This window comes from Erythrolamprus reginae, chromosome 1, assembly GCF_031021105.1.
Source record: "Erythrolamprus reginae isolate rEryReg1 chromosome 1, rEryReg1.hap1, whole genome shotgun sequence".
Lineage (NCBI taxonomy): Eukaryota > Metazoa > Chordata > Lepidosauria > Squamata > Dipsadidae > Erythrolamprus > Erythrolamprus reginae.
The window spans coordinates 12,193,825-12,208,167 of NC_091950.1; the positions used below are offsets into that span (position 1 = coordinate 12,193,825).

At 44.5% G+C, this 14,343-nt stretch overlaps 1 protein-coding gene across 1 annotated transcript in view; it reads right to left on the bottom strand.

The window, feature by feature from the left end:
• The window catches only part of PTPRS (protein tyrosine phosphatase receptor type S), a 301,225-nt gene extending 293,287 nt beyond the window's left edge, over nt 1-7,938 (bottom strand). Inside the window, exon 1 of the mRNA XM_070744606.1 lies at nt 7,863-7,938. The gene's annotated coding sequence lies outside the window, so the exon portion shown is untranslated. The remainder of the gene's footprint in view (nt 1-7,862) is intronic.
• Nucleotides 7,939-14,343: the final 6,405 nt, after the last annotated feature.

Consider the following 14,343-nt stretch of genomic DNA (forward strand, 5'->3'; position numbering starts at 1 on the left):
AGCTAACCACAACAGATAGATAGATACCGGTAGATAGATAGATAGATAGATAGATAGATAGATAGATAGATAGATAGATAGATAGATAGAAAGAAACATAGAAACATAGAAGTCTGACGGCAGAAAAAGACCTCATGGTCCATCTAGTCTGCCCTTATACTATTTTCTGTATTTTATCTTAGGATGGATATATGTTTATCCCAGGCATGTTTAAATTCAGTTACTGTGGATTTATCTACCACATCTGCTGGAAGTTTGTTCCAAGGATCTACTACTCTTTCAGTAAAATAATATTTTCTCATGTTGCTTTTGATCTTTCCCCCAACTAACTTCAGATTGTGTCCCCTTGTTCTTGTGTTCACTTTCCTATTAAAAACACTTCCCTCCTGGACCTTATTTAACCCTTTAATATATTTAAATGTTTCGATCATGTCCCCCCTTTTCCTTCTGTCCTCCAGACTATACAGATTGAGTTCATTAAGTCTTTCCTGATACGTTTTATGCTTAAGACCTTCCACCATTCTTGTAGCCCGTCTTTGGACCCGTTCAATTTTGTCAATATCTTTTTGTAGGTGAGGTCTCCAGAACTGAACACAGTATTCCAAATGTGGTCTCACCAGCATTCTATATAGTGGGATCATAATCTCCCTCTTCCTGCTTGTTATACCTCTAGCTATGCAGCCAAGCATCCTAGATAGATAGATAGATAGATAGATAAGATAGACAGACAGACAGACAGACAGACAGACAGTATTTTCTGAACTATAAGCTGCACCTTTGTATAAGACACACCAAGATTTCAAAGAGGTAAGTAAGGAAAAGACGTTTTTGTCCTCCCTGGACCCCAGAAATACCCTGACCAAACTAAGGACGCTAGCCAGATAAATACCTGGTAAGCAGATTCTTTTCCCTATTTTCCTCTCCAAAACCTAAGGTGTGTCATATACTTTGGTGTGTCTTACACTCAGAAATATAGGGTAATATTATCTATAAGTCAAAGGTATCACAGCTTGGAAAAAGGAACTAGCTCAACTCTCAACCCTGCATCTAATTTTTGTTTCCCCAAAACCGCACATATCAATCACAGCTAGTTTGGAGATCTGTTCCGTGGATAATTTAAGAAAAAAATGTGCTATATTTACCCCAAGCATTGCTATGAGACTGAGCAAATTGTACACACACACACCTCTCTTTTTCTCTCCCTCTGTTTCCCAAGGGACCATTTTGTGTCTGTCAAAAAAGAAGGGGGGAAAAAACCCCCCAAACAAGTGAGAAATTTTCTGTTTGAAAAGGGAAGAGATTGAAGGTATTCGGTAAGCAAAGGAGCATTATGCGCGCACCTCACGCTGACACATTTTGAACAAACTAAATTAATTCTTATGTAAAGCTTCCATTTTGTGCCCCCCCCCCCCTTCTCCCAGCCTCCTTCCTCCTCTTTTCTCACACGCAACGGAGCAGGGCTGGGCTATAAATATCAAACTGTTAAGAAAAATGACAGAAAATTCTGTGTTTGAGGATGAATACTGCTTTTCCCAGAGAGCCAAGGGCCTAATCTGAGGAAGAAATGAAGGAAGGAAGGAAGAAGGAGGGAAGGGAGGGAGGGACACAGAAAGGGAAGAAAAGGAGGGAAGGGAGGAAAAAAGAAAGAAAGAAGGAAGGAAAAAGGGAGGAAAGAAAGAAAAAATAACAGGAGGAAGTAAAAAAGGGAGGAAGGAGAGAAGGAAGGAGCAAAGAGGGAAGGAAGGAAAACAGGAATAAGAGGAAGGAAAGGAAGATGAAAAAAGGACGGAAGATCAGAGGGGAAGGAAAACAGGACAAAGTAAAAAGGGGGGAAGGAAGGAAAGAAAGAAGGAAGGAGAGAGATGAAAGAAGGAAAAAGAGAGAGAGAGAAAGAAAGAAAAAAAGAAAGAGGAGAGAGGAAAGAAAAAAAGGAAAGAATGTAGAGGGAGGAAAGGGGGGAAAAGAAAAGAAAGAAAGAAAGAAAGAAAGAAGGAAAAAGGGAGGAAAGAAAGAAAAAATAACAGGAGGAAGTAAAAAAGGGAGGAAGGAGAGAAGGAAGGAGCAAAGAGGAAAGGAAGGGAAACAGGAATAAGAGGAAGGAAGGAAAGGAAGATGAAAAAAGGAAGGAAGATCAGAGGGGAAGGAAAACAGGACAAAGTAAAAAGGGGGGAAGGAAGGAAAGAAGGAAGGAAGGAGAGAGATGAAAGAAGGAAAGAGAGAGAGAGAGAAAGAAAGAAAAAAAAGAAAGAATGTAGAGGGAGGAAAGAAAAAAAAGAAAGAATGTAGAGGGAGGAAAGGGAAAAAGAAAGAAAAGAAAGAAAGAAGAAAAGAAAAGAAAGAAAGAAAGAAAAGATGAGAAAAATGTTTGATGGGCAGGGAAGAAATAAGATATTGATGGGGATGGATCGATAAAAGGAAAGAAGGGAGCGATGGATGGAGGGAAGAAAGGATGAAGGAGTAGAGAAGTCCCCTTTTGCTCAAACATTCAACCCAAAATCATATTCAAATACTGAGGGTGGAGGAGAGAAAAGATGGATTTGAAAGAAGAAGGCAAATAAAGGCCTTGTCCGTCCTCCTGCCCTCCCACCTCCTCTTCTCCTTCCCAGAACAAAGGCCCAGCAACTCCTCCTCCATTCCCACAGCCCCCTCTTCACCCAGAGGAGCCACACAAACACAAACTCTTCCCCAGGTCATAGCAGGCCTCGATTTTTCCTCAGGTCATTGCAGGCCTCGGAGGGAGGCCTTGGGCCTGGGTGGCAAGGCTGAGACCTCCCTCCCATTGGCCGGCTTCTGCGCAGGTGAGCCCACCGGGCCCTGGGCACCAATCCCACCCAGGTATACCACAAATACCCAAGCAGCCACCTGGAGGGGGCATTGGGGGGGGAGGACTGTTTAAAGAGGCCGATTGTGATCTATTTCCCGCCACAAAAGGGCCGGAAATTGAAGATCAGTGACAAGCAATCACAGGCCTCCCCAGGCCCTGAATTTCTCTCTCTTTCTCCCACTTTCCTCTCCCTCTCTCCTTCTTGATCTCTCCCACTCTCCTCCCCTTCTCTCTCCACCTCTCCTTTATCGCTCCTCTCCCCCCACTCCCACTCCTCTTTCTCCTCTCCCTCTCTTTCCCTCTCCTTTCATTTTCTTCCTCTCTTCTCTCCCTCTCTCTCCTCTCCCTCTCTTTCCTTCTCTCCTTTCATTCCCTCTCCCTCTCTTCTCTCCCTCTCTTCTTTATCTCTCCCCCACTCTCCTCCCTCTTTCTTCTCCCTCTCTTTCCTTCTTTTTTTCTCCCACTTGCTTCTCCTTCTCTCCCTATCTCATTGATCTCTCCCTCTCTCTTCTCCATCTCTCTCCACTTCTCCTTTACTACTCCTCTCCTCCCTCTCCCTCTTTTCTTTCTCCTCTCCCACTCTCTCAATCTCTCCTTTCATTCCCTCTTCCTCTCTCCTCTCCTTCTCTATCTCTTCCCCACTCTATCTTCCTCACTTTCTTCTCTCCCCCTCTCCTTTCCTTCTCTCCTTCTTTCACACTTTCTCCTCTCCCTCTCCTTTCTTTCTCCCTCCATCTCTCCTTCTTGATCTCTCCCCTCTCCCTTCCTTCTCTATTCCTCTTTGTCTCCAACTTTCTCCTCTCCCGCTCTCTACCTCTCCTTTATCTCTCCTCTTTCTCCTCTCTCCCTCTCCCCTTCTTTATCTCTCCCCCATTCTCTCTCCTTTTTTTATTCTCTCTCCTTCTCTCCTTCTCCCACTTTCTCCCTTTCCTTATTTCTATTTCCCCCCACTCTCCCTCTTTTTCCTCTCTCCCTCCATCCCTCCTTCTTTCCTTTTCTCCCTCTCCCCCACTCTTTCCTCCTGTCCCTTTCCCTCCCTCCCACTCTGTCCTCCTCTCCTTCAATCTCTCCTCTCCTTTTCTCCCACTTTCTCTTCTCTCTTCATCTCTCCTCTCTTTCTTTCTCCCTTTTTCTCCTTTTCTCGCTGTCTCTCACACCCCCCCAGACAAACACAATCTAAAAAGCATCTTATCCAAATCCCACTTCAGTCCGTAGCCAAAATCAGTGAAAGGAAACCACAGGTCATTGCCCTTTGCACAGCCACAAGAAAGTATCTTTATAGCAAGGTCAGTGTTTCTCAACCTTGGGCGTTTGAAGATGTGTGGACTTCAACTCCCAGAATTCCCCAGCCAGCAACGCTGGCTGGGGAATTCTGGGAGTTGAAGTCCACACATCTTCAAATGGCCAAGGTTGAGAAACACTGCTTTAGATGCTACCAGGATCCACCAGCTTTCTCTTTCCTGTATAGATACAGTCCCTGACTTACAACAACAGTTGAGCTCAAACTTTTTGCAGAGAGAGTTGCTAACAGAGCTTTGCTCCCTTTTGCAACCTTACTTGTCACAGGTGTGAATGAGATCAGTGCAGCTGCTAAGTTAGTAAGCCGTTGTTAAGTGAACCTGGTTTCCCCCTGAATGGTCAGATGGTCACAAAAGGAGATCACATGGACCCCATCATAGCACTGAAACTGTCATAAATACGAGTTGCCAAGTATTTTGATCATGCTGCAATGGGCATAGGTTGTGGTTCTAAATCACTTTTTTTTCAATGCTCTTGTAATTTTGAATGGTCACTAAATGGACGGTTGTTAAGTCGAGGACTACCTGCATTGGGTAAAATCTTTCTCTTTCACCCCCAACCCACGTGGCTTTTGCGGCTAGGGATGATGGAAAATGCAGTCCCCCAGAGCCAAAGGCTGCCTGGCTGTGGATGGAAACTCTGGAAATGTTTCCCACCAATCCACTCCAGGAAACATTTAAATGTTGTTGTTGTTGTGGTTAGGGTAAGGTTGTTGTTGTTGTTGTTGTTGTTATTATTATTATTATTATTATTTAGATTTGTATGCTGCCCTCACTCGAGACGGCTCACAACAATAAAAACAGTACAAATCCAATATTTAAAAGAATGTAAAACCCCTTCATATGAAAACAATCATACATCTCATACAAACCATGCATAAAACAAAAAACGGTCCAGGGGAATCAATTCCCCCATCCCTGACGACAGAGGTGAGTTTTAAGGAGTTTGCAAAAGGCAAGGAGGGTGGGGGCAATCCTAATCTCCGGGGGAAGTTGATTCCAGAGAGTCGGGGCCGCCACAGAGAAGGCTCTTCCCCTGGGTCCCGCCAGACGACATTGTTTCGTCGATGGGACCCGGAGAAGGCCAACTCTGTGGGACCTAACCGGTCACTGGGTGTCTCGGAGATATGTCTGTTGGCAAGTTCAATTTTCGGTATCTCCCCCACCCCATTGGTATCTCCTCCCCCCACAAAAATGGCAGAAGGTCTTAAGCATAAAACGTATCAGGAAAGACTTCATGAACTCGATCTGTATAGTCTGCAGGACAGAAGGGAAAGGGGGGACACAATCGAAACATTTAAATATGTGAAAGGGTTAAATAAGGTTCAGGAGGGAAGTGTTTAAGATAGGAAAGTGAACACAAGAACAAGGGGTCACAATGTGAGGTGAGTTAGGGGAAAGGTCAGAAGCTGAGAAAATATTATTTTACTGAAAGAGTAGTAGATGCTTGGAGCAAACTTCCAGCAGACGTGGTTGGTAAATCCACAGTAACTGAATTTAAACATGCCTGGGATAAACATATATCCATCCTAAGATAAAATACAGGAAATATTATAAGGGCAGACTAGATGGACCATGAGGTTTTTTTCTGCCGTCAGACTTCTATGTTTCTATGTTTCTTAGTCAGTGAAATATTTGTGATTTTGTGAAGCATGACACAGAACAAGCTTCGCATTCAAAAGTTGACAAAGGCTTTGATTGCAAATAGCAGATTCCTATTTCCTCAGACCCATCAAGATTCAAGAAGAAACATTTCATTTTTGGGTTTAAATAACTCACTTCTAATGTTTTAAATAAATTGTTTCCCAACCACGGCAACCTCTTAGAAGGGGTGGACTGCAACTCCCAGAATTTACCAGCCGTTCTGGGGGATTCTGGGAGTTGAAGTCCACTTGCCTTAAAAGTTGCAGAGGTTGAGAAACAATTGACTTAAATTCTATAAAGCAAATCCACCATCTTTTGTTCATGAATCGCCAAATAAATAAAAGAGGAAGAATTTGAGATCCTGATTGGAAGGGTTGAAGGGAAGGGGGAGGGAAATTTCTAGATTTTAAGCAAAATTTCCAAAATATCCTTTGCACACACCCCCCCCCCCCACCCTTCTTGCTGGAAATGTAACACGCAATCCACTTCAAATAAATCCAAAAGGGTCAAATTCATTTTTTTTCTAGTGGGTTGCTAATATGTTTTGCAACAAAACCCCTGAATCCGCGCCAGGCCCAATGAAACAAACCCTTGTTATTTTGTAAAAGAAAAAAGAAGACTGGAAGAAAGAAACAAGACACAAACAATGCACCCAATACAAAATCCTGCAATCCGAACAACAAAGTTGGTATTTTTTTCCCTTTTTCCACTTGGTTCCAAAACCTCTTTTGTTCCCCTGGAATTTGGGATACAAAGGAGACCAAAAGAGAACAACAAAAAAACCAACAGCCACCAAACAGGTTTTTTTCCCCCAAAGAAGAAACCCATCTTTTTCTCTTTAATTATCCAAAAGAGAAGAAAAAATTTAAAAAACGAAAGGAACCCAAAAAAGGAAAGAAAAAGGAATCTAAAATAAAAAGGGAAAGATATAAAAGGATAAAGAAATACGAACTAAAATAATTTTTTTTTAAAAAACGGGCCGCAGAAATTCCTTAAAGACCAGCCCTGGCATTTTTTATTTTATTATTTTTCTGCAAAATCCTATTTTGATTTCTAGCCTAGGGCGGCCAAAATCCAGGGAAGAGGGGCAAAGCCCTTCCCCTCCCCACACATATGCAAAACGTTAACCGTCTCCTCTCTCCAGCTTGAAAGCAGGGGATTGGTTGAAAAGAAAACACCAAAAAAAAAAAAATGGATGGGAGAAGAGGAATGGAGGAAAAAAAACTGGAAAGGAAAACACAAACCAGAGAGGAGAGGGCTGGAAGAGCGCATAGGCGAAATCGAAGGGGGGGGATTAATTGCAAGAGAGAAAAAAGGGGGAGAAAATGGCAAAATTTGCAAAATTTCTGCATCTGGCAAAAAAGAGAAAAAAGTGAGTTTGCGGGAAAAAGAAGTGAAAAGGACAAAGAGCGTTTAAAAAGTGTTTTTTTTCCCAACGCCTTCTCGGTTGCATCTTAAAATTCCCCAACGAAAAACTCCTAAAGTTTGTATTTTGGCAAGGCACCGATCTAACCCAACTGAAAAAAAGGGGTGCAAGGAAGCCCCCCCCATTTCTGATTTGGAGTCTCCCCCCTAAAAAAAGAGAAAAAGGGGGGGAGGGAGGAGAAATACCCTTTTTTTTGGATAGCCTGGAGGGTCCCATCTGCTTCCAATTTAGAGGGCGCTCCACCCAATCCCACCCCCCAATTTCCAAAAAAACCCAAACCTCAGAATCCGGATTGAATGCCAAATCCGAATTGGCTCCGATAAGCAGCCCAATTTTCAAACGTAGAGATACAGCAATTGAAAATTTAAAAGGGAGAAACTTGGACCGTGGAGTTAGAGGAGGCGCAGAAAGCGGCAAGATTTCGAGGCGCAGCACAAAGCGCAAAACGACTTAAACATTAAATACGATTGCAACCCACGCGTGACTTTTTCAGCACCCGCTCCCACGCTAGAAAGGAAATTTATTCCCCCCAACACACACACACTTTTTTTCCTCCTTCGCTGCAGAGATCTAAGCGACAATGTATCTCTTGCTTTGATTTATTGTTTCCCACCCCAAAAAGCAAAGCAACAAAAAATACACAAACTAAGTAACTTGGTCTCCAATTTACCCATCCAGTCGCAGCGCCCGGGGTCTTCCGCCCCCTCCCCGCTCCAGCCTCGCCAGAAACAGCCAAACAGGCTCCTATAGTTCGGGTTAATCCAACTTTTGAAGGCGCAGCGAGGGGGAGGAGCTTGGAGGGGGGCCCACGGAGAAGGGGGAGCGGGGGGTGAGGGGAGGGGAACAGCCGGGCAGGAGGAGGGAGGGGGGCAAGGGGAGGGGGCGTTGAGGGAGGCGCATAAAAGATCCCGGGAATCAGGTTTGCCATGCGGGAAATATCCGATATTTTTTTTCAAAATTGTATTTACAGGGAATGAAGAGAAGAAAGGAAAGGGAGGGGAGGGAAGAGAAGAGAAGAGAGAGAAAAAAACATAGAAACATAGCAAAAGACCTCCTGGTCCATCTAGTCTGCCCTTATGCTATTTCCTGTATTTTATCGTATAATGGATATACAGTATGTTTATCCCAGGCATGTTTAAATTCAGTTACTGTGGATTTACCAACCACGTCTGCTGGAAGTTTGTTCCAAGGATCTACTACTCTTTCAGTAAAATAATATTTTCTCACGTTGCTTTTGATCTTTCCCCCAAACTAACCTCAGTTTGTGTCCCCTTGTTCTTGTGTTCACTTTCCTATTAAAAACACTTCCCTCCTGGACCTTATTTAACCCTTTAACATATTTAAATGTTTCGATCATGTCCCCCCTTTTCCTTCTGTCCTCCAGACTATACAGATTGAGTTCATGAAATCTTTCCTGATACGTTTTATGCTTAAGACCTTCCACCATTCTTGTAGGTGAGGTCTCCAGAACTGAACACAGTATTCCAAATGTGTTCTCACCAGCACTCTATACAGCAGGATCACAATCTCCCTCTTCCTGCTTGTTATACCTCTAGCTATGCAGCCAAGCATCCTACTTGCTTTCCCTACCGTCTGACCGCACTGATCACCCATTTTGAGACTGTCAGAAATCACTACCCCTAAATCTTTCTCTTCTGAAGTTTTTGCTAATACAGAACTGCCAATACAATACTCAGATTGAGGATTCCTTTTCCTCAAGTGCATTATTTTACATAGAGGATGTCTGCTGGAAGTTTGTTCCAAGGATCTACTACTCTTTCAATAAAATAATATTTTCTCACGTTGCTTTTGATCTTTCCCCCAACTAACTTCAGATTGTGTCCCCTTGTTCTTGTGTTTATTTTCCTATTAAAAACACTTCCCTCCTGGATCTTATTTAACTCTTTAACATATTTAAATGTTTCGATTATGTCCTCCCTTTTCCTTCTCTCCTCCAGACTATACAGATTGAGTTCATGAAGTCTTTCCTGATACGTTTTATGCTTAAGACCTTCCACCATTCTTGTAGCCCGTCTTTGGACCCGTTCAATTTTGTCAATATCTTTTTGTAGGTGAGGTCTCCAGAACTGAACACCGTATTCCAAATGTGTTCTCACCAGCACTTAATATTATTATTATTATTATTATTATTATTATTATTATTATTATTATTATTTTAAGATTTGTATGCCGCCCCTCTCCAAGGACTCAGTCTATGTTGGTTTCCCATTCCTTATCATAGGGACTAGAACCTTCGGAATGGGTCAGGCGCGAGTGCCATTGGATTTTTGTTAAAAACGAAAACAAGAAACAAAACAGCCCTAGGAACAAAAGAGAGAATTTAAATGAACAAACGGGATCCTTTCTATTTATTTATTTTATTCCTCTGCAGTGCCTTGCAACCATGGAGAAGAAAGAGCGAATGTTTGGCCTTGGGCTGCAAAATTTAGCCACTTCAGAGACGCTGGGCTGACGTCTCCAAAATTCTGCATTCCTTGTCTTGGCCCCTTTGAAGAGGGTGTGTGTAATGTGTATGTGTGTGTGTTTATGAGGAAGAAAGAAAAAAAATGTATCCGCAGGCAAAACCATGTACAGTATATTACATTTCTCAAATGTATTTCTTTCCTTAAATTTTCATTTTGGGGTGCCTGTTCGTGAATTAAGGTTGAGACTCTTAAAGGTAAAGTCCAAGGCAGTTTTAATTCTGGCACATGGAAACACATTTCCACCCACACAATTAAGTGTGCAAAGTTGAGCAGCATGCGAGTACAGTGGTACCTCATCTTACGAACGCCTCTTCTAACGCACTTTTCAAGATACGAACCCGGTGTTTAAGATTTTTTTGCCTCTTCTTCCGAACTATTTTCACCTTATGAACCCAAGCAGCTGCTGCTGGGATGAAGGGGTTTCTTTTTCCCCCCTTTTTTGAAGAAAGAAAAGGGAGGGGTAGCTTGGAGGAGTAAAGATTTTGCATGCTTGCACAGGCACTGAAAGGGTGTCTTTTGAAAAAAGAAAAGGGAGGGGCGCCCCGCTTGCCTTTCTTCCTTCCCACTCACCCTTTAGCCTAGCCTTGCTTCTTCCACCCGCCCCCTTTAGCTGCTCCTCCCTTCTAAAGTTTGGGATTTTCCTGAAGGATTTGCACGCATTATTTGCTTTTACATTGATTCCTATGGGAAACATTGTTTCATCTTACGAAGTTTTCACCTTACGAACCTCCTCCTGGAACCAATTAAGTTCATAATAGGAGGTACCACTGTACTGGGACTAAGCTGGTTTGATTGCACCCCAGGAACGAAAAGGAATCCACCTCAATTGGGGGCATCACCTACTATCCTCACCTAACCCCCAAAACTTTACCCTTAGAATATCCACTGTTGACCTCTCCCGATTCCTAAGAGGTCAGTAAGGGGCGTGCATAAGTGCATCAGCGTGCCTTCCGTCCCCTGTCCTAATGTTTCTCTCTTACTACTATCATGCATATACCGTAAATATTGTTATAGTTTTGTATACTACCAATAGTACTCGACAAAACAAGCAAACAAATAAATAAAACCCATTTAATTTCCAGCTTTTGATATCTCATCCCGATTCCTTGCTGAGGAGCCTGTCTTTTCCAGTTTCCCTCTCTTGAAATATCTCCTGTGCGAGGAATATCGGCGGGAGAGCGAGCTCCTTGCCAAAACTGTAAAACAGGAAGTCCTCGACTTACGACGGTTCATCTAGTGCAGTGTTTCCCAACCTTGGCAACTTGAAGATATCTGGACTTCAACTCCCAGAATTCCCCAGCCAGCATTCACTGGCTGGGGAATTCTGGGAGTTCAAGTCCAAATACCTTCACGTTGCCAAGGTTGGGAAACATTGATCTAGTGACAACGTCATCACAACGTCACTGAAAAGAGGGACCCGTGACCATTTTTTCCCACACTTTATGTCCATTGTGGAATCCCCGCGTTCAGGTGATTTACATTCTCATGCTTAAGAGCTGTTCTCGCATTTATGACGAGGCCTGGGGACCTTGAATTAACAACTATGATAGCCAAATTGTATGAATGTTACGTATATATGCTTATTATTTAGTTTATTATGGGTTAATTATGGGTTTTATTGTTAGATAGTACATTTGACTTCTTTTTAAATTGTTTTTTGTATTTTATATTGTTATAAACTGTCCTGAGTCCTTTGGGATTGGGCGGCATAGAAGTCGAATTAAATAAATAAATGACCAATTGGGTGGGTGTGGCCACGGTGGGTGTGGCCAGAGTGTGTGACAGGCAGCACACAGCCTCCTGCTTTCCCCCCCCCCGAGCAAAACCGGGCCACATAGGGGACGTGTTGCCCCTCCCTCTGTGCACCATTTTGAGCCTAGTAGGCCTCCCTACAACCTCCTGGGAGTGATAACAGGCTGCAGGAAGGTGTCACGTTCCCTGTGCCCTATTTTGGGCCTAGTAGGCCTCCCCACAGCCTCATGGGAGCAAAAATGGGCCCTAGAGGGAGTCACATTCCCTGTACCCTATTTTGGGCCTAGTAGGCTTCCCTACAGCCTCCTGGGAGTGAAAATGGGCTGCAGGAGGGCGCTACATGCCCTGTGCCCTATTGTGGGCCTAGTAGGCCTCCCTACAGCTTCTTGGGGAGTGAAAATGGGCTGCAGGGAAGTGCCACATCCCCATGCCCTGTTTGGGGCCTAGTAGGCCTTCCTACAGCTTCCTAGAAGCGAAAACAGGCCATGGGGGAGATGTTCTGCCCCTACCCCTGCGCCCCATTTTGGTAGGCCTCCCTACAGCCTCCTGGGAGTGAAAACAGGCTACAGGAGAGCACCACATCCCCCCGTGCCCCATTTTGGGCCTAGTAGGCATCCCTACAGCCTCCTTGGAGCAAAAACAGGCCACAGAGGGGTGTCACATCCCTGTGCCCTATTTTGGGCCTAGTAGGCCTCCCTACAGCCTCCTGGGAGTAAAAATGGGTTGCAAGAAAGTGCCATATCCCCATGCCCTATTTGGGGCCTAGTAGGCCTCCCTACAGCCTCTTGGGAGTGTAAATGGGCTGCAGGAGGGCGCTACATCCCCATGCCCTGTTTGGGGCCTAGTAGGCCTTCCTACAGCTTCCTAGAAGCAAAAACGGGTCATGGGAGAGATATTCTGCCCCTACCCCTGTGCCCCATTTTGGGCCTAGTAGGCCTCCCTGCAGCCTCCTGGGAGTGAAAACAGGCTACAGGAGGGCAAAACATACACCGTCCCATATTTTGGACCTAGTAGGACTCCCTACATCCTACTGGGAGCAAAAACGGGCCACGGAGGGTACCACATCCTCCATACCCTATTTTGGGCCTAGGAGGCCTCCCTGCATTTACCTGGCAGCCAAAATGGGGCACGTGGTGACTCCTGGAAGGGGAAGGACCAGTCAGCAATTTAACTACAGGTTTGCGCGAACCGGCTGAATCCCACCACTGGTCCTGGGGTCACAAGATTGCCTGATGAGACCTTCCAATGAGCAAAGTCAACAGGGAAAGCCAGATTCACTTAACAATCGTATTACTAATTTAACGGTTGCAGTGATTCACTTAACAAACATGGTGAGAAAAGTCAAATTTCTCAGTTTAACACAAACTTGGGACTCACTTGTGGTCGTATTTTGAGGACTACCTCTACAGCATCAATCTTACACAGAGGTACTCCTTGACTTACAACCGTTCATTTACCGACCGTTCAAAGTTACAACGGCACTAAAAAAAGTGACTTACAATCTGTGTACACTCCCTGTATAATAGCTACGTAATTCCACACTTATTTTGTTTTGTAAGAATTTTTTATTTATTTCTCTACAGTTTCCATATATACATCAATGCATATACCTTAAAACATACCAGTAACAAACATAATTATACATTTTTACCCAGTTGTAAATCAATATCCTATTTTGCACCTATTTTATGTTAATATCAGTCTGTTTTCTTTTCTTTTACACTCTTCCCTTTCTTTCTCCATCTTCTCCCGCTACCTTCTTACTCCTTCTTCCCCCTTCCTACTTCCTTTATTTATTTATTTATTGGATTTGTATGCCACCCCTCTCCGCAGACTCGGGGCGGCTAACAACAATGATAAAAAACAACATGTAACAAGCCAATTTAATAAAACAACTAAAAACTCTTATTATAAAAACCAAACATACACACAAACATACCATACATAACTTTTAATGGTCTAGGGGAAGGAATATCCTAACTCCCCCATGCCTGGCGACAAAGGTGGGTCTTGAGTAATTTGCGAAAGACAAGGAGGGTGGGGGCCGTTCTAATCTCTGGGGGGAGTTGATTCCAGAGGGCCGGGGCCGCCACAGAAAAGGGTCTTCCCCGGGGCCCGCCAAATGACATTGTTTGATCGACGGGACCCGGAGAAGGCCAACTCTGGGGGACCTAACTGGCCGCTGGGATTCGTGCGGTAGAAGGCGGTTCCGGATGTATTCTGGCCCAATGTCATGTAGGGCTTTAAAGGTCATTACCAACACTTTGAATTGTGACCGGAAACCGATCGGCAGCCAGTGCAGGCCGCGGAGTGTTGCAGAAACGTGGGCGAATCTAGGAAGCCTCACGATGGCTCTCGCGGCCGCATTCTGCACGATCTGAAGTTTCCGAACACTTTTCAAAGGTAGCCCCATGTAGAGAGCGTTGCAGTAATCGAACCTCGAGGTGATGAGGGCATGAGTGACTGTGCGCAATGACTCCCTGTCCAAATAGGGCCGCAACTGGTGCACCAGGCGAACCTGGGCAAACGCCCTCCTTGCCACAGCCGTAAGATGATGTTCCAATGTCAGCTGTGGATCGAGGAGGATGCCCAAGGTGCGGACCCTTTCTGAGGGGGTCAATAGTTCTCCCCCCAGGGTAATGGACGGACAGATGGAATTGTCCTTCTTGGGAGGCAAGACCCACAGCCACTCCGTCTTGTCTGGGTTGAGTTTGAGTTTGTTGACACCCATCCAGGCCCCAACAGCCTCCAGGCACCGGCACATCACTTCCACTCTTCTTATCCCTTCCCTTTCTACTTCTACTTTGTACTTCAACAGCCATACATGGCATTGGACCAGAGTACCTCTGGAACTGCCTGCTACCGCACGAATCCCAGCGGCCGATAAGGTCCCGCAGAGTTGGCCTTCTCCAG